The 21,302-nt window shown below is 36.5% G+C and overlaps 1 pseudogene; it reads left to right on the forward strand.

Moving 5' to 3' along the window:
• The first annotated feature begins 13,177 nt into the window (after positions 1 to 13,177).
• On the forward strand, positions 13,178 to 16,023 carry LOC101104252 (E3 ubiquitin-protein ligase Hakai-like; annotated as a pseudogene).
• The last annotated feature ends 5,279 nt before the right edge of the window (positions 16,024 to 21,302 follow it).

Genomic DNA, 21,302 nt, shown 5'->3' on the forward strand with positions numbered 1-21,302 from the left:
TTGTCAGTATGTATAAAATATCTTCACATATCAAATCTTACTCCAGGAAAAAAGGAACCCTCATAACCTATTGGTGGGAATGCAAACTGTACAACCACTATAGAGAACAGTATGGAGATTTCTTTAAAAACTAGGAATAAAACTACCGTATGATCAAGCAATCCCACTGTGGGCAGATAGCTTGAGAAAAACATAATTCAAAAAGACACATGGACCCCAATGTTCACGCAGGACTGTTTACAATAGCCAAATATGGAAACAACTTAAATGTCCATCAAGCAATGGATATAGAAGATGTGGTATATTACTCACCCATAAAAAAAAGAATGAAATAATGCCAGTTACAGCAACCTGACTGGACTAGAAAGTAAGTCAGAGAAAGACAAATTATTACATGATATCACAAATATGGAGTCAAAAAATGGTACAAATGAACTAATTTACAAAACAGAAATAGAGTTACAGATGTAGAAAACAAATTTGTTAAACTCAAAAGGGAGGGGAGGAATAAATTAGGAGATTGGGATTAACATATACACACATCTCTATATAAAATAGATAACTAATAACGACCTACTGTATAACACAGGGGACACTACCCAGTGCTCTGTGGTGATCTATATGGGATAGTGAAAGTCGCTCAGTCATGTCCAACTATTCGTGGCCCCATGGACTGTGGCCTGCCAGGGCACTGCAGGTGGATTCTTTACCAGCTGAGCCACCAGGGAAGCCCAAGAATACTGGAGTGGGTAGCCTATCCCTTCTACAGGGGATCTTCCAGACCAAGGAACTGAACCAGGGTCTCCTGCATTGTAGGTGGATTCTTTGCCAGCTGAGCTACCAGAGAAGACATATATGGGAAAAGGATCTAAAAAACAATGAATATATGTATATTTATAACAGATTCATTTCATTGTATACCTGAAACTAACATAACATTGCAAATTGACTATATTCCAATATATCAGATGAAGTAAAAAATAAATTTTCACAGAGAACATGATGGAGGAATAGGTGGACATGGAGTACATCTCTCACCATGGATACATCAGGAATACATCTTCAGACACAGAAGTGCATGCAGAACACCAGCTGAGAGTGGACAGGCACACCTGATCAGAGGAAAAAAATATATAGAGCCATGCAAAACTTGAGACTAAGCCCTGAGACTTTGGAGTGGGAGCACTGACTCCAAGACCCTAGACTAACAGAGAACTAACCCTAGGTATTATCAAATAGTGAGAACTCACACAAAGGAACCCATTTCAATACAAGACCTGGCACCACCCAACCACCAGTAGCACGCTGTGCAGGACGCTTCATCTAAACAACAACAACAAAAACAAAATACAAACCCAATCATCAGCTGACTGGATTACCACCACACTCAGCCTTGCTCATAAGAGGAAAAGCAAACAAACCAACAGAAGCTCAGCACAAATCTCACCCTATGTGAAGCTTACACAAACCACTGGACCAAACCTAGGAGGGTAGAAACCAAAAGGAAGAACTCAAGTGTGAAGCCTGGGAAAGGGAGACCTCAAACACAGTAAGTCACAGAAAATAATAAAAAGGCAGATAAATGCTAAACAAATGAAGGAACAAACTAGAAATACAGAAGTCCAAATAAATGAAGAGCAAATAGGCAAACTACCTGAAAAAGAATTCAGACTAATGATAGCAAAGATGATCAAAAACCTTGAAAACAAAATGGAGAAAATGCAAGAATCAATTAACAAAGACCTAGAATAATTAAAGAATAAACATGCAGAGACAAACAACACAATTACTGAAATTAAAAATACTCTAGAAAGAAGCAATAGCAGAATATCTGAAGCAGAAAAAAATCAGTGAGCTGGAAGATAAAATGGTGGAAATAACTTCTGAAGAGCAGAATAAAGTAAAAAGAATGAAAAGAACTAAGGATAGTCTCAGAGACCTCTGGGATAATATCAAAGGCACCAACATTTGAATTATAGGTGTCCCAGAAGAAGAAGAGAAAAAGAAAGGGTATGAGAAAATTTTTGAAGAGATTATAGTTGAAAATTTCCCCAGCATGGAAAAGGAAATAGTCAATCAAGTCCAAGAGGCACAAAGAGTCCCATACAGGATAAACCCAAAGAGAAACATGCCAAGACATATACTAATCAAACTAATGGAGACTAAACACAAAGAAAGAGCATGAAAAGCAGCAAGGAAAAAGAAACAAGTAACATACAAGGGAAACCCCATATGCTTAACAGCTGATCTCTGCAGGCCAGAAGGGAATGGCAGAATATATTTAAAGTACTGAAAAGGAAAAATGTACAACCAAGATTACAGTACACAGCAAGGATCTCATTCAAAATTGATGGAGAACTAAAAATCTTTTCAGACAATCAAAAGTTAAAAGAATTCAGTGTCACCAAACCAGCTTTACAACAAATGTTAAAGGGACTTATATAGTAAAGAAATACAAGAGAAGAAAAAAGACCTACAAAATCAACCCAAAACAATAAAGAAAATCACAATAGGAACATATATATTAACAATTACTTTAAATGTAAATGGATTAAATACTCCAACCAAAAGACACAGACTGGCTGAATGGATTAAAAAAAAAAATATATATATATATATATATATGCTCTCTACAAGAAACCCACTTCAGACCTCAAGACACATAGACTGAAAGTGAGAGGGTGGAAAAATATATTCTATGCAATGGGAAGTAAAAGAAAGCTGGAGTAGCAATCCTCATAGCAGGAAAAAAAGACCTTAAAATAAAGAAGATTATGAGAGATAAGGAAGGACATTACACAGCAATTAAAGAGGAAGACATAACAATCATAAATATCTATGCACCCAACATAGGAGCACCTCAATACATAAGACAAACATTAACAGACATAAAAAGAGAAATTGACAGTAACACAATAGTAGTGGAAGACTTTAACACCCCACTCACACCATTGGACAGATCATCAAAACAAAATTAATACGGAAACAGAAGTCTTAAATGATACATTAGATGAGATGGATCTCATTGATATTTTCAGGACATTCTATCCAAAGGCAGAGGAATACACCTTCTTCTCAAGTATACATGGAACATTCTCCAGGATAGACCACATCTTGGGTCACAAATCAAACTTCAGTGAATTTAAGAAAACTGAAATCGTATCAAGCATCTTCTCTAATCACAATGCTATGAGACTAGATATCAATTACAAAAAAGAAACTGTAAGAAACACAAACACATGGAGATTAAACAACACGTTTCTATAAAACCAACAGGTTCCTGAAGAAGTCAGAAATCAAAAAATTTCTAGAAACAAATGACCATGAAAACACGGCAACTCAAAACCTATGGAATGCAGCAAAAGCAATTCTAAGAGGGAGGTTTATAATGGTACAATCCTACCTCAAGAAACAAGAAAAAACATCGAATAGAAGACCTAACTTTACACATAAAACAGCTGGAAAAAGAGCAAAAAAATCCCCAATGTTAATAGAAGGAAACAAGTCATAAAGACATGAACAGAAATGAAAGAAACAATAGTAAAGATAAAAGCTTGTTCTTTGAGAAGATAAACAAAACTAACAAGCCTTTAGCCAGGCTCATCAAGAAAAAAAAAGAAAGAAGAATTAAATCAACAAAATTAGAAATGAAAAAGGAGAGGTTACAACAGATAATGCAGAAATACAAATGATTATAAGAGACTATTATGAACATCTATATGGCAATAAAATGGATAACTGGAAGATATGGACAGATTCTTAGAAAAGTTCAATAGAAGAAATATGAACAACCCAATTACAAGCACTGAAATTGAAGTTGTGGTCAAAAATCTCCCCAAAAAATGAAAGCCCAGGACCAAATTGCTTCACAGGAGAATTCTACCAAACATGCCTATCCTTCTAAAACTCTTTCAAAAAACTGCAGAGGAAGGAACCCTTCCAAACTCATTCTACAAGGCCACAATCACCCTGATACCAAAACCAGACAAAGACAACACAAAAAGAGAAAACTACAGGTTAATATACTGATGAACCTAGATGAACAAACCCTCAACAAAATTTTAGTCAACAGAATTGAGCAACACATGAAAAACCTCACACACCAAGATCAAGTAGGGTTTATTCCAGGAATGCAAGGGTTCTTCAATATACACAAATCAATCAATGCGATACACCATATTAACAACTTGAAAGATAAAAACCATATGATAACCTCAGTAGATGCAGAAAAAGCCTTTGAAAAAATTCAGGACCACTTATGATTAAAACTCTTCAAAAAATGGACATAGAAGAAACCTACCTCAACATAGTAAAGGCCATATGTGATAAGCCTACAGCAAATATTATTCTCAATGGTGAGAAACTGAAAGCATTCCCCTTAAGATCAGGAACAAGACAAGGATGTCCAATTTCACCACTATGGTTCAACATAGTTCTGGAAGCCTTAGCTACTGCAATCAGAGAAGAAAAAGTAACAAAGGGAATCCAGATCAGGAAAGAAGAACTAAAGCTCTCATTGTTTGCAGATGATATGATACTGTACATAGAAAACTCTAAAGATAATATCAGAAAATTACTAGAGCTAATCAGTGAATTTAGCAAACTTGCAGGATACAAAATCAATACAGAGAAACCATTTGCATTTCTATGTACTAACAATTAAAAATCAGAAAGAGAAATTAATGAATCAAACCTATACACAATTGCAACAAAAAGAATTAAATGTCTAGGAATAAACTAACTTAAGGAGATGAAAGAACTGTACACAGAAAATTATAAGACACTAATGAAAGAAATCAAAGACAACATAAACAGACTGAGAGATATTCCATGTTCCTGGGTAGGAAGAATCAATATTGTGAACACGACTATACTACCAAATGCAATCTACAGATTCAATGAAATCCCTATCATATTACCAATGGCACTTTTCACACAACTAGAACAAAAAAATTCACAATTCACATGGAAACACAAAAGATTGTGAATAGACAAAGCAGCCTTGTGAAAGAATGGAGCTGGAGGAATCAACCTCTCTGACTTCAGATTATACTACAAAGCTACAGTCATCAGGAAAGTATGGTACTGGCATAAAAACAGAAATATAGACCAATGGAACAAGATAGAAAGTCCAGAAATAAACCCGTGCATGTATGGGTACCTTATTTTTGACAAAGAAGGCAAGAATACGTAATGAGCCAAAGACAGCCTCTTCAATAAATGATGCTGTGAAAACTGGACAGCTACATGTAAAAGAATGAAATTAGAACACTTACTAACACCATACACAAAGATAAACTCAAAATGGATCAAAGACCTAAATGTAAGACCAGAAACTATAAAACTCTTAGAGGAAAACATAGGCAGAACACTTGATGACATAAATCAAAGCAAGATCCTCTATGACCCACCTCCTACAGTAATGGAAATAAAAACAAAAGTAAACAAGTGAGACCTGTTTAAACTTAAAAGCTTTTGCACAGGAAAGAAAACTATAAGTAGGGTGAAAAGACAACCCTCAGAATGGGAGAAAATAATAGCAAATGAAACAACTGACAAAGGATTAATTTCTAAAATATACAAGCAGCTCATACAAATCAATGCCAGAAAAACAAACAACCCAATCAAAAAGTGGGGAAAAAATCTAAACAGACATATCTCCAAAGAAAACATAAAGATGGCTAACAAAGACATGAAAAGATGCTCAACATCGCTCATTATTAGAGAAATGAAAATCAAAACCACAGTGAGATATCACCTCACACCAGTCAGAATGGCCATCATTAAAATGTCTACAAACAGTAAATGCTGGAGAGGGTGTGCACATTTGTGGGAATGTAAATTGATTCAGCCACTATGGAAGATGGTATGGAGATTCCTTAAAAACCTAGAAATAAAACCACGATATAACCCAGCAATCCCACTCCTAGGAATATTCCCTGAGGAAACCAGGGTTGAAAATGATACATGTATCCCATTGTTCATTGCAGCACTATTTACAATGGCTAAAACATGGAAGCAACCTAGATGTCCATTAACAAATGAATGGATAAAGAAGTTGTGATACATATACACAGTGAAATATTACTCAGCCATAAAAAGGAATGCATTTGAGTCAGTTCTGATGAGGTGGAGGAACCTAGAACCTACAATACATAGTGAAATGAGTCAGAAAGAGAAAGGTAAATATCGTATTCTAATGCACATATATAGAATCTAGAAAAAATGGTACTGAAGAATTTATTTACAGGGCAGCAATGGAGAAACAGACATAGAGACTAGACTTATGGGGATAGGGGAGGAGATGCCGAGATGTATAGAAAAAGCAACATGGAAACCTATATTACCGTATGTAAAATAGATAGCAATGAGAATTTGCTGTATGGCTCAGGAAACTCAAACAGGGGGCCTGTATCAATCAAGAGGGGTGGATGGGGTGGGAGATGGGGGGAGGTTCAAAAGGGAGGCAATATATGTATACCTATGGCTGATTCATGTTGAGATTTCACAGAAAACAAAATTCTGTAAAGCAATTATCCTGCAATAAAAATTAATTTAAAAAATAAATTTTTATTCCAAGATGGTTAGAGAAAGCCAACACCAACGTTCCACATTTCAATATTGTAAAAACACTAATCAAATGATCATTTCAGTTCAGTTCAGTTCAGTCGCTCAGTTGTGTCCGATTCTTTGTGACCCCATGTAATACAGCATGCCAGGCCTCCCTGTCCATCACCAACTCTTGGAGTTCACTCATTTAGTATATTCCAAGTGAATAAAGATGTTTTAATTATTAAGGATAATTTAAGAAGACCTGGAGGAAAAATGATAATTTTGTAGTTTGTGGCTTTATTAAATAGAACAAAAAAAATGCTACCATACTGTGTAAATTGTTATATTTAACTGGCAAAAAATTTATAATTTTAAAAATTAGGCTTTTAAATTTTATAGATTTTTGAAACAAATATTAGTAAACTATATGGATGCAAACATTGCATATACATTTCCAATAAGTATGTGCTTAACAAAGATATTTTCATTAGATAAATTTAGAAAAAGGTGTTTTTGATATATCATCATAATCGACAAATTATCCTCTGCCCTCAAAAGAGTTTTTACTGTTTGAAATACAGATAACCAATGTTTTTGAATTAATAATGTGGAATATGTCATGAGAAAATAAAAACCTAAGATCCACAAAATGTATTATTTTTTATTAATAGATTATTTTTCTGGTGAGACCCCAATACTGTAACCACTAGCATATTTGATACTTAAATGAAGTAGAATTACATTTAAATTTATCAATTAGTGTATCCACATTTCAAGTGCTCAATCACTGAATATGGCCAGTGACTATCATATTGGACAGCATGGTGGAATATTTCCATCATTGCTGAAGAAACATTAAGCAATGCTGTGGGAGAGATTATTTTTGAAAGTACCTGCTGAAACGCCAAAGATGCTACATTAACATATTTCTTTTCAGTTACAACCATGTAACATAGGACAATCAGAATTCTCTGCTCCAGTTTTCTCCTCCAGAAAATAACCCTTCTAAGATTTCCTGTCTCCCAGGTTTCACATGAGGGTTAAATGTGTAATGCAGGTAAAGTGCCAAGTGTACTTATGTGGTATATGTAAGTGCTATTGTGGAAATAAATAGTTATCCTTATTCTATGAAGGACCATGGAACACTGTGTTTCTTAATTGTCACAATTTAAAAATCCCTTCTACTTTCCAGGTACATTGTCATGTTGATGAGAATTTCCTTCTTTCAGCCTGCCTCCAAGCCAAACTACTATGCCAACCAGTTTGCTTTCCTTAGACACAACACACACACACACACACACACACACACACACACACACACACACACAGTGGGAGCAAGGCCAGTGTTCAACTTCTGTCAGTTCATCCTTTTGCCATTTTTCTACAAGTCGTTGTGTCCACATGAGCCATGACAAGCCCCAAACCAAGGCTGAGCCTATAATTTGTCTTCCAAATGAGGTTAAAGTGAGCATAAATATTGTTTTAGAGTACAACCTTGAAATGGAAATTATCTGAAGCAATGTGATAAATTAGGGTTATTATGAGTAATCCTTTCAGCCCTAGAAGAAGCAGAGTAGAACCTGAAGTCCTTGACCTACAGCTTTCTCTATTGTGCCCTAAATGAAAATTCCCATCTTATCATTTGATCCTACATCCCTGGATACTGACACTCCTATTTCATAGATGGCACACATGACATTTACTCAAAAGCAGGGTGAAGGTAGAGTAGCTTTAATAGGGTGAAGTTGCTATTCATTTTCTCTCTAGCTTTTTCTCATCACTTCAGGTTTTTTTTTTTTTTTCTTCTCTTTTCTTGCTTCAGATTTCCTCGGTACTATAATGAAGTGAAAAATGTACAGCCATTGACACTTTAATCATTATCAAAATATACAGAAGGATTAAGTGACTTACTGTATATTATCCTCTAATCACTGTTTATTCTATGATTCTCAAGGGCCCAGAAAGTGCCCCATAGTTTGTGTGTAGAAGTATCTACTTGATTTGCCTTGATATAAAGGAAAGTGACCTTAGTGTTTTCTCCATAAATGGGGATGAAACAGCATCTCTCGACACTAGTCCCACATCTCTAGACACTGGACACCATTTCCTGCTTGCCAAGATTTCCACGTATTATATAAAGCACATATTCACCTCCTCTTGCAGCATCTTCTACTACACTCTAGCCTCTGGGTGTCTACATTTCAGCAATTCTTTGTGCTGTGATAGTCACATACCAGTACTATTTTCTGTGGTTTTCTATTGACTTAGCTGCATGCAGTTTTCTTAATTGTCAACATCACTGCCCATTGTTTATTTCTCATTATATTTCTCCATAAATAAACATTGTTAATGTACACATTATATACCTTTATATCCAGAAATGAGAAGTGAAATGTTTAACCTTGTCATGATTTACTTTCCAGCTGGAGAGCTGTTAATAATGTAAGATTACATAAAACCCTGTAAACATAATGTGATTGGGCATTAATCTATATTTAAGCAATCTTTTTATAGTAATTTCCCAAATAACTGATTGTTGTGTGCACAGATCTTCCCAAGTACATAAAATAGACTTTGAAATATATCTTGACCACTCATTACCTCCTCCCGTGATGAAAACTCATCATATTAAAGAAAAATTTCACATTATGCAGTTTTATTAAAAGGTAGTATGTTTTTCACTACTCTATTCTTATATGTCTTTATACAAATTATCATGTATCAGTAATATGACAGAATTTAAGGAGGCAAAATTTCATTTTAATTAATGTCACCATTACTACAGTGACACCTGCATAAAAATATACAAATGATCTAGAATCAGTTCTTTTTTTAAACAATGTAATTATTGAATAATTACTATACATTCCACACTATGCTATGTTTAAGCTTTGCATATTTGTTTGGCATATGTAATAGAAATTAGTGAGTCTTCATTCTTCATATTTGGGTTACACAGATAACTACCTTCACTTTTAGAATATTTTATTTTCATAATGATGAATGTACCTTGCCAGGTCATACCTGTGTTACTTCTGACTGCTAATGTTTGAGCTGCATTAAATCTACTTTCATTGAACATCTTGGGTATAAATCCTATATGCTCATAAAAAATGAACTATAATCTATGTCAGATAATGATCATTTTAGAGGTGCAATTTTAAATGATCTGAAAATTTTGATGTCTTATTGCTTCCAGAATGGGCTTCATTATTTGACTTTTTGTCCTTTTCTAGGGAATAAGCTGGAATTTTAGGCATAAATTCCATGATATTATAAAAAACTTATTGGGGAAGCTTAGGAGCTTCTGTCCAAAGGCAGCAACATTTGGCTTGGATGAAGTGGATGAAATATTTTTATTTTATTGATGTAGGTTTGATAATTTACAGACTAATTTCCAAAGTTCCTCATAGTTTGTCACTCAAAGGCTTTGGTTCAGTTCGTTTCAGTTGCTCAGCCGTGTCTGACTCCTTGCGACCCCATGCACTGCAGCATGCTAGGCTTCCCTGTCCTTCACCAACTCCCAGAGTATATTTAAACTCATGTCCATTGAGTTGGTGATGCCATCCAACCATCTCATCTTCTGTTGTCCTCTTCTGCTCCTGCCTTCAATTTCACCCAGCATCAGGGTCTTTTCAAATGAGTCAGTTCTTTGCATTGAGTGGCCAAAATATTGGAGTTTTGGCTTCAGCATCAGTCCTTCAAATGAATATTCAGGACTGATTTCCTTTAGGATGGACTGGTTGGATCTCCATGCAATGCAAGGGACTCTCAAGAGTCTTCTCCAACACCACAGTTCAAAACCATCAGTTCTTCAGGGCTCAGCTTTCTTTATAGTCCAACTCTCACATCCACCCATGACTACTGGAAAAACAATAGCTTTGATTAGACACCCCTTCGTTGGTAAAATAATGTCTCTACTTTTTAACATGTTGTCTAGGTTGGTCATAACTTTTCTTCCAAGGAGCTGCTGCTGCTAACTCGCTTCAGTCATGTTCGACTCTGTGTGACCCCAAAGACAGCAGCCCACCAGGCTCCCCCATCCCGGGGATTCTCCAGGCAAGAACACTGGAGTGGGTTGCCATTTCCTTCTCCAATGCATGAAAGTGAAAAGTGAAAGTGAAGGAGGTCAGTTGTGTCCAACTCTTCACGACCCCATGGACTGCAGCCTACCAAGTTCCTCTGTCCATGGGATTTTCCAGGCAAGAGTACTGCAGTGGGTTGCCATTGCCTTCTCTGCCTCCAAGGAGCAACTGTCTTTTAACTTCATGGCTGCAGTCACTACCTGCAGTTATTTTGGAGCCCAAAACATGAAGTCTGCCATTGTTTCCAGTTTCCCCATCTATTTGCCATAAAGTGATGGGACCAGATGCCATGATCTTAGTTTTTGGAATGGCTTAGCAGGCATCTTTACCACTGAGCAACCTGGGAAGCCCTGTATATGTAAGTGTGTGTATATTTGGATTTTTTTTTGAATGCTGAATTTTTTCCTGGATACATCATTATGTATGCCAAAATTCATTAGAATTATTTGGCAGTTTGCTAGTGTTTCTCCATTTAAAAATATGTAATTTTCTTAGACTGACTTTAACTTTTAATGTAACATTTTATTTATCTTTGTTTATTTTTCCTATTCTGGTTCCTTTCTTATACTTTGTTGTTTTTTCTGAAAATAAAACTAATTAAATGTAAGCCATATAGGTTTGCATATTTTTATACTTAAATTTTTCATCATTTGTATAATACAACTGATTCTTTAGATATATCTGTTCAAGAGGAATGAACACAGAATACACCTTTTAAAAATATTCACAGACCCACTGTTTCTTAGGTTACCGTTCTTTCACAGAAGCTACTTTGTCATTAGTTATGCAAAATATTCACTGAAAACTTTCAGAAGCTCATATTTTTCAAAGTTCTGTGCCTTAAACTATCTTTGTTTCTTTGTGTTTTGTTTTTCTCTTTTATTGGTTCTCAGTTTTCTTGTATCTACAACAGATGATAAAATGATATACTATAGACAGAAAAGGAGAAGGCAATGGCACCCCACTCCTGTACTCTTGCCTGGAAAATCCCATGGACAGAGGAGCTTGGTAGGCTGCAGTCCATGGAGTCGCTAAGAGTTGGGCACAACTGAGCAACTTCCCTTTCACTTTTCACTTTCATGCATTGGAGAAGGAAATGGCAACCCACTCCAGTATTCTTGCCTGGAGAATCCCAGGGACAGAGGAGCCTAGTGGGCTGCTGTCTATGGGGTCGCACAGAGTCAGACACGACTGAAGCAACTTAGCAGCAGCAGCATCATAGACAGAAAATTAATTTTTAAGTTTTTTAATAAAGACTGATCAACGGTTTAAACTTCTGGCAAATATGACCATGTTCTTCAACATCTGCAGAAAGTGTCAGGAAATTCAAAGTTTGTAAACACTTTTCTACATGGCATATTCAAAAATTCACAAGCACATATGATCATTACTTTTCTACATATTAAATAACATTAACAGTGGAAAGTAAAAAAAAAAAAAAAAAAGGTAGCTGTTGAAATCTATATAGAGGTTCCCAGGTGGTACCATGGTAAAAATCTACCCACCAATATAAGAGACACAAGACATGGGTTCAATAGGTTTGGGAAAATCCCCTGGAGTAGGAAATGACAAACCACTCTGGTATTCTTGCCTGGAAAATTCCATGGACAGAAGAACCTTGCAGGCTACAGTTTAGGGGGTCACAGTTGCAAAGGGTCACAATAGCAGAGAGACATGACTAAGTGAGCACAAGCATAAACAAGCACAATGAAGTCTATAACAAGTAGCATGCTAGGTAGATAAGTAATAAATTTTGCCCTGAATTTGTTTTGCTCAACAGTATGATTTGATTTCTGAATAACTGACTGAAATATTGTATATATATATCTCAAAGTTTATCCATACACTGTTTTAAAATGTATCCTGTTCCAGAAGAGCCTTTCTTCAGGAGAGTCTTACTTTGTGCCACCAAACCCTGTTTTGCCCAATGTTTTTGTTGCATCATTTATCTATTTTAAACTTGGTTTTCCTTAAAAGCCAGGTTTTGTTTGTTTGTTTTTTCTGTTTAAGATGCTTCCCAAACTTAACCTATTGGCTAAATGATTTTAGATGAAGGAAATTATTTGAAAATTATGTAATATTTTAATATTCTGCTATTGCTTCAAAAAACCACTCTGCTTTCACATGCTATTATACTTTATTTCTTTATATAGATAAATAAAAGCCTAAAGGCAGGCCCTGGCACTAGCAAGAAAGTTGGGTATAAATGGCGGCCCACCTACCATATGTCCAGATACTTAAAAGTTAAAATCCAGTTAACAGATTGTGAAATAAAGTATATTCTATCCTTCTGCCTTGACAAATATATCTTCATAAAGTCCTGGAAATCCAGGATTGAATTTGAAAATATTGGACTTCTTATAGTTCCAGAATAAAGTATGATATTATGTAGAGAGTCAGCCTGAGTGCAGTCCACATTCTGTTCCCATCCATGGCTCCTTTCTGCACTGTGAGAAGCTCAGAACATATTGCAGGTGGGCCAGTTGCCCATAAGACCAAGTTTTGTTCATATACCCTGAAAACAAATTGAGTTGGCCACTATGTCTGTGAGCAGACCTGGGGTAAATGTCCATGCAAACTCTGGTATTGGTCTTAGAACCATTTGAATTTAGAATTTCACTCTCAAGTATCCCGTGTATGAATTCCAAAAGTAGAGGCACGGGCTCTAAGTGGAAACTTTCCCTTGGCCAACGGGGAGTGGTATGTGTAGAAATGGAATCTAGTAGACTGTAAAACATGGGACTTATGCAGATGACCTTTCTCCATGCTAAAAAGACAGTGGTGCATTGGCGAAATTCTTGCCTCCAAGTGCACTAGCAAAATATCCCAGATGCAATGGAACAGAAACACTCACAGACTGATTTAAGGTGATCAGAACATATTACTTCTCAAACTAAATTGAAGTTCACAAAGAGAAGCAAGAAGAAAGATACTAAGGGAATAAACACACAGGGAAAAGTACTTATTGGTGGAAGAATCATACTATCTGAATCCTGAGATATGCAATGGTTATACTCCTTCTCAGTCTCTCTCTCCTCCCCTCTTTCTTTTCGTCTCTTCTTTACTCTCTCCTCCTCAACAGCTTCTCCAAATATAGCTTGGGTATAAGAATGAGAAATAAAATTTGAACAAATGGATTCCAACAGATGGAACCATGGCTGGGCCAGCGATAACACACATCTTTTACTACAAAGATGCACAAAAATAAGTAAAATATGCTTTACCAACATCTGTAACTTGCCAATTTTTTGAGCTGAGCTGGTGGCCAAAATAGAACTGTACTAAGTGTAGCCAAACTCATGTCCACTGAGTCGGTGATGCCATCCAGCCATCTCATCCTCTGTCTTCCCCTTCTCCTAATGCCCTCAATCAGTCCCAGCATCAGGGTCTTTTCCAAGGAGTCAACTCTTCGCATCAGGTGGCCAAAGTACTGGAGTTTCAGCTTCAGCATCAGTCCTTCCAGTGAATATTCAGGACTGATTTCCTTTAGGATGGACTGGTTGAATCTCCTTGCAGTCCAAGGGACTCTCAAGAGTCTTCTCCAACACCACAGTTCAAATGCATCAATTCTTCAGCACTCAGCTTTCTTTATGGTCCAACTCTCACATCCATACATGACTACTGGAAAAACCATAGCTTTGACTGGATGGATGTTTGCTGGCAAAGTGATGTCTCTGCTTTTTAATAGGTTGTCTAGGTTGGTCATAACTTTTCTTCCAAGGAGAAAGTGTCTTTTAATTTCATGGCTGCAGTCACTACCTGAAGTGATTTTGGAGGCCCCCAAAATAAAGTTTATCACTGTTTCCATTGTTTCCCCATCTATTTGCCATGAAGTGATGGGACCAGATGCCATGAGCTTGGTTTTCTGATTGTTGAGTTTTAAGTGAAATTTTTCACTCTCCTCTTTCACTTTCATCAAGAGGCTCTTTAGTTCTTTTCTTTCTGCCATAAGAGTGGTGTCATCTGCATATCTGAGGTTATTGATATTTCTCCTGGCAATTCTGAATCTCGGAGGATGAAAATGTCCATACTCCTCCGATTGCCCCCCCACCAGTTGAAATCCCTGATCATTTTATAATGCCACGAGACCAACACCACATGAGCCATATTCTATCAAAGCAACATATCATGATGCCAGCACCTCCTCTGCAACATGTGCTCCAGGAGCACTATAATCAGTCACACGAGGATATTCATGCTCCTCCAGCAGAACTGTTCCACTTCTACCTTGCTCAGTCAAGAAATCTTCCTAATTGAACAAGAATTTAATATTCAACAAAATTCAACAGCAACTTAATAATTCTCCTGATTCAGGATGACTCCAATTCAGGTGCTAAAGAACTACCACCTACTGCTCTAGCATCTGCTCACCATCATCCTGAATATCAAGGTAAACTACTGGTCTCACACTCTTGAAAGGTTGTTGCTGAACAACATAAAGATGTCAGGATTCTTGGCCTCTGGAGGAGTAGAATGCAATCAGGGGCCAGAGACCAGGCTTGATCACTCGGAGCTTTTGTGTAATAAAGTTTTATTAAAGTATAAAGGAGATAGAGAAAGCTTCTGACATAGGCATCAGAAGGGGGCAGAAAGAGTACCCCCTTGCTAGTGTTAGCCATGGAGTTATATACTCTCTAAGTAGTTATTACAGTGAATCAAAAGAATGTCTGGAGGTTATAAAGACCTCACTAAACCTACTCCCATAATTTCCACCTTAAGATGACAGGATTAGCCAGAAGGTTTTTCCAGAGACTGTCTTCAAGCAGGATACGTTATTGTTATATAACCTTAAGGAATGTACAGGGACAAAAATGTTTGTCCTTTCTTCCTCCTTGAGAATTCCAGACCCCTCTCTCCTTGAGGACCCCTAGACTTCTTATCAACCTGCCTAGGAAATGACTCTCTCACTCTTATCATATTATGCCTCCACAGCCACAATATGTACTACCCCAACGTCCTCCACCACCAATAAGCCATTCAGTGCCATAGCCTCCCCAGGCCACAGGTACTCCTCACTTGATGTATAGCTGAGATCCACCTCCACCAATGACCTCTGCTCCACCACCAATTACCCCTCCCCTGGGCATATCATTGCCCAGATGCCAGCTTATATGAATCATCCTCCAGGACCTCTCCCACCTCAACGTGGAGGTCCTCCTATAACTGTACCTCCTCCTCACCATTATAACCCTCACTCTTCACCCCAGTTCACTGAAGATCAAGGAGCCCTGAGCCTTCTATTTATACAACCAAGGGAACCAGCCCTGGTATGTAGCCTTCACCAAGAGGGCCACCTCCTCCACAAATGCAGGGTCCTCCTTCTCAAACCCCACTTTCTGAACTACATCATCCGTATCAGACAAGATATAGACCGTATTACCAATAATAATAGTATTCTGAACTGAAGGTATGATGAGGAAGCAAAACTTCCCCAAGCCTTGACTGGGGAAGGAGAACACCTCATACTGAGGTGGCTAAAAACATTTAGGGTCTTGTCTCTTGAAGTGGTTTTAAATCTTGACTTAGGGTTGATATCAAGTACTATACTACAGTGCGGATAAATAGCTAAGTTGAACACAGCTATATTTTAACATCTTTGTTTCCCTGTTGCGGTACATTGACCCACAGGTGAACATTTGTAAAAATTTTGAAAAAAAAAATTTCCATTGTTCTACTTTCAAAGGTAAACTCAACCTTTAATTTTTCTTTTGAAACATTTTGTTAATTTGTGTAAAAAGATTAAATTTTATTATGGCTGTAAAAGCCTATTTTATGTGAATTCAAGTGCAGTCACATATTGTTTTTTAAACCATGTGTTTTACCACTAATTTCTCAGAGATACAATAAAATCCTAAAAGTAAAAATATAAAAAGAAAATAGACAAAATAAAGCATCCTATAAGTGCATCTATATATTGTGGGTAAAGAGATTACTTATTATCTGTGTTTAATTTTTCTTATTGATCTTGTCATTTTTTATGTTGTTTCTATCAAAATTGAGCATTTCCAAATAGTATGCAATCTCACATCATGCCTTAGGGTTTCCACCTCCTTAGAGTAAAAACTGTTTTTCAAACGTTTTTAATGATAAAAATCTTTCATTTTTTCATATGACATTTTAAAATGTTTTATATCAGGCATCACAAATTATGATGGAGTAGAATTAAAAATGCTACAAAATTATAAGATTGTTTTCCCTTACTTTTAATCTGCCAATCCCCTGCTTTACTATCCCTCTCTCTCTTTTTGATCTGAAAGTCTATTGTGTTAACCAAACACAAATAGACAAATTACACTAAGGCAGACAACGAAACACAGTATTCATCAACATACTTGACTTTTTTTTTTCAGTTATTTGAAATGCTCCACTGTGGAAGTCTAAATTAAAAAAAAACAAAGTAGAGGAATATATCAAGCTTAGCTCTGTCACTATGCATTAGCAAAGGTCAAATTTCCACATATGAGATGTTTTAAAGCAAAGAATCAAGGTACATTTTTAATGAAATATGCTTAATATTCCTTTTATCAATCAAAAGGAATGAAGATAATTTTATCTTTAGTTCATCAGTGATAAGCACTTCCATGCACTTCCACAGTTGTAATATAATTCATGACACGCTTTTATTCTAAATACTTGTCAGAGTCTATTAAACATCATTTCTTTCAACTTTACCTTTCAACTAGAAGTGAACAAATAACTTTTGAATATTTAGCAGTTTCTGTTTTCCAAAAGATCCTCGTTAATCCACGTTTAGCTAAAGCTCTTCATGCAATGAATGTCTGTTATTCAGAACTATATGCCCAGCAATAGAATGCTTCATTAACTTCTTGTATTTTTTTCTTCAATAAGCAAATTTTATCAAAGTTCGTAGGGTTCTAAAATTCTTTACAATAAAATCTTAAACAATTAATTGTTCACAATAATTTACATGAGTTATTTTTCACTTACCTTCTTATTTGTATTAATTTATGCCTAGATATGGGCTTCCCTGGTGGCTCAGTTGCTTAGAAAGTGCCTGCAATGCAGGAGACAGAGGTTTGATCTCTGGGTTGGGAAGATCCCCTGGAGAAGGAAACAGCAACCCCCTCCAGTATTCTGGCCTGGAGAATTCCATGGACAGAGGAGTCTGGAGGGCTACAGTCCTTGGGATTACAAGTGTCAGACACAACTGAGTGATTTAACATACCTAGATACACTCACATGAAAATAAGATATTGTTTATTTTTCAGTATGGTAGAAAATGGCAATATCAAAGTCATTAGCATAATAAGAATCAGTTCAATACCAGATGTTATTATACTCTATTTTGTTTCTTTTCTTTTGATATTTTTGAAGTAGACAGTTAAACCAAATCTACCCCACACTTCATAGTACATCATTGTCTTTGGTCTGTGAAAGCCTAATCTTTGCTTTGTTGGAAGAGTATATGTCAGCAGTACTGGGGATAGTGTTAGGAACAGAACCCTCATATTCCCTGGCCACACTCTAATGGTGGAGGCAGAAGAATGAAGATAGGTTTTTAATTTATGTCAGTAATGAGTGCCACCGAGAAAAATAAACAAGAGAGGTGATTAAAAAAATGCTGGGACAGGGCAAAAGTGGACTCTTGTCTGAAAATGATTCCCTGATAAGTTAATACATTTAAGAAGAGTGGACAACTCATGAGGATATGAGCATTAAAAATAAGTAATAATAATAATATCAGTAGCTTTAAAAAGGAGAAACTGATGTTTAGGAATAATTCTGGTGCAGCTGATGCATCAATGATAGAGTATTAGAAGATGAAACCATAGAAGTGTGAGTGGGAAAATCATATTGAAATATTAGACCAGTTAAGTACTTTGGCTTTCACTCTCTTTGTTTTTTTTTTTTTTTAATTTTAAAATCTTTAATTCTTACATGCATTCCCAAACATGAACCCCCCTCCCACCTCCCTCCCCATAACATCTCTCTGGGTCATCCCCATGCACCAGCCCCAAGCATGCTGCATCCTGCGTCAGACATAGACTGGCGATTCAATTCTTACATGATAGTATACATGTTAGACTGTCATTCTCCCAAATCATCCCACCCTCTCCCTCTCCCTCTGAGTCCAAAAGTCCGTTATACACATCTGTGTCTCTTTCCCTGTCTTGCATACAGGGTCGTCATTGCCATCTTCCTAAATTCCATATATATGTGTTAGTATACTGTATTGGTGTTTTTCTTTCTGGCTTACTTCACTCTGTATAATCGGCTCCAGTTTCATCCATCTCATCAGAACTGATTCAAATGAATTCTTTTTAATGGCTGAGTAATACTCCATTGTGTATATGTACCACAGCTTTCTTATCCATTCATCTGCTGATGGACATCTAGGTTGTTTCCATGTCCTGGCTATTATAAACAGTGCTGCGATGAACATTGGGGTACATGTGTCTCTTTCAATTCTGGTTTCCTTGCTGTGTATGCCCAGAAGTGGGATTGCTGGGTCATAAGGTAGTTCTATTTGCAATTTTTTAAGGAATCTCCACACTGTTCTCCATAGTGGCTGTACTAGTTTGCATTCCCACCAACAGTGTAGGAGGGTTCCCTTTTCTCCACACCCTCTCCAGCATTTATTGCTTGCATATTTTTGGATCGCAGCCATTCTGACTGGTGTGAAGTGGTACCTCATTGTGGTTTTGATTTGCATTTCTCTAATAATGAGTGATGTTGAGCATCTTTTCATGTGTTTGTTAGCCATCCGTATGTCTTCTTTGGAGAAATGTCTGTTTAGTTCTTTGGCCCATTTTTTGATTGGGTCGTTTATTTTTCTGGAATTGAGCTGCAGAAGTTGCTTGTATATTTTTGAGATGAGTTGTTTGTCAGTTGCTTCATTTGCTATTATTTTCTCCCATTCAGAAGGCTGTCTTTTCACCTTGCTTATATTTTCCTTTGTTGTGCATAAGCTTTTAATTTTAATTAGATCCCATTTGTTTATTTTTGCTTTTATTTCCAGAATTCTGGGAGGTGGATCATAGAGGATCCTGCTGTGATTTATGTCTGAGAGTGTTTTGCCTATATTCTCCTCTAGGAGTTTTATAGTTTCTGGTCTTACATTTAGATCTTTAATCCATTTAGAGTTTATTTTTGTGTGCGGTGTTAGGAAGTGATCTAGTTTCATTCTTTTACAAGTGGTTGACCAGTTTTCCCAGCACCACTTGTTAAAGAGATTGTCTTTACTCCATTGTATATTCTTGCCTCCTTTGTCAAAGATAAGGTGTCCATATGTGTGTGAATTTATCTCTGGGCTTTCTATTTTGTTCCATTGATCTATATGTCTGTCTTTGTGCCAGTACCATACTGTCTTGATGACTGTGGCTTTGTAGTAGAGCCTGAAGTCAGGCAAGTTGATTCCTCCAGTTCCATTCTTCTTTCTCAAGATTGCTTTGGCTATTCGAGGTTTTTTGTATTTCCATACAAATCTTGAAATTATTTGTTCTAGTTCTGTGAAAAATGTGGCCGATAGCTTGATAGGGATTGCATTGAATTTGTAAATTGCTTTGGGTAGTATACTCATTTTCACTATATTGATTCTTCCGATCCATGAGCATGGTATATTTCTCCATCTATTAGTGTCCTCTTTGATTTCTTTCATCAGTGTTTTATAGTTTTCTATATATAAGTCTTTAGTTTCTTTAGGTAGATATATTCCTAAATATTTTATTCTTTTCGTTGCAATGGTGAATGGAATTGTTTCCTTAATTTCTTTTTCTACTTTCTCATTATTCGTGTATAGGAATGCAAGGGATTTCTGTGTGTTGATTTTATATCCTGCAACTTTACTATATTCATAAACTTCCAAACTCATTCTATGAGGCCACCATCACCCTAATACCAAAACCTGACAAAGATGTCACAAAAAAGAAAACTACAGGCCAATATCACTGATGAACATAGATGCAAAAATCCTCAACAAAATTCTAGCAATCAGAATCCAACAACACATTAAAAAGATCATACACCATGACCAAGTGGGCTTTATCCCAGGGATGCAAGGATTCTTCAATATCCGCAAATCAATCAATGTAATTCACCACATTAACAAATTGAAAAATAAAAACCATATGATTATCTCAATAGATGCAGAGAAGGCCTTTGACAAAATTCAACATCCATTTATGATAAAAACTCTCCAGAAAGCAGGAATAGAAGGAACATACCTCAACATGATCAAAGCTATCTGTGACAAACCCACAGCAAACATTATCCTCAATGGTGAAAAATTGAAAGCATTTCCCCTAAAGTCAGGAACAAGACAAGGGTGTCCACTTTCACCACTACTATTCAACATAGTTCTGGAAGTTTTGGCCACAGCAATCAGAGCAGAAAAAGAAATAAAAGGAATCCAAATTGGAAAAGAAGAAATAAAACTCTCACTGTTTGCAGATGGCATGATCCTCTACATGGAAAACCCTAAAGACTCCACCAGAAAATTACTAGAGCTAATCAATGAATATAGTAAAGTTGCAGGATATAAAATCACTCTCTTTGAAATAGGAAAGTTTGCATGGATTCAAGTAGTGAAGAGACATGATCTGACAGTCTTTCAGTAGATCATTGTGGTTGCATTGGAAAAATCACACTAAAGGGAGGGAAGGACAGAAACAAGGACACCATTTGGATGCATTTACTAAATTCCAG

Source organism: Ovis aries, chromosome 10 (genome assembly GCF_016772045.2).
Source record: "Ovis aries strain OAR_USU_Benz2616 breed Rambouillet chromosome 10, ARS-UI_Ramb_v3.0, whole genome shotgun sequence".
NCBI lineage: Eukaryota > Metazoa > Chordata > Mammalia > Artiodactyla > Bovidae > Ovis > Ovis aries.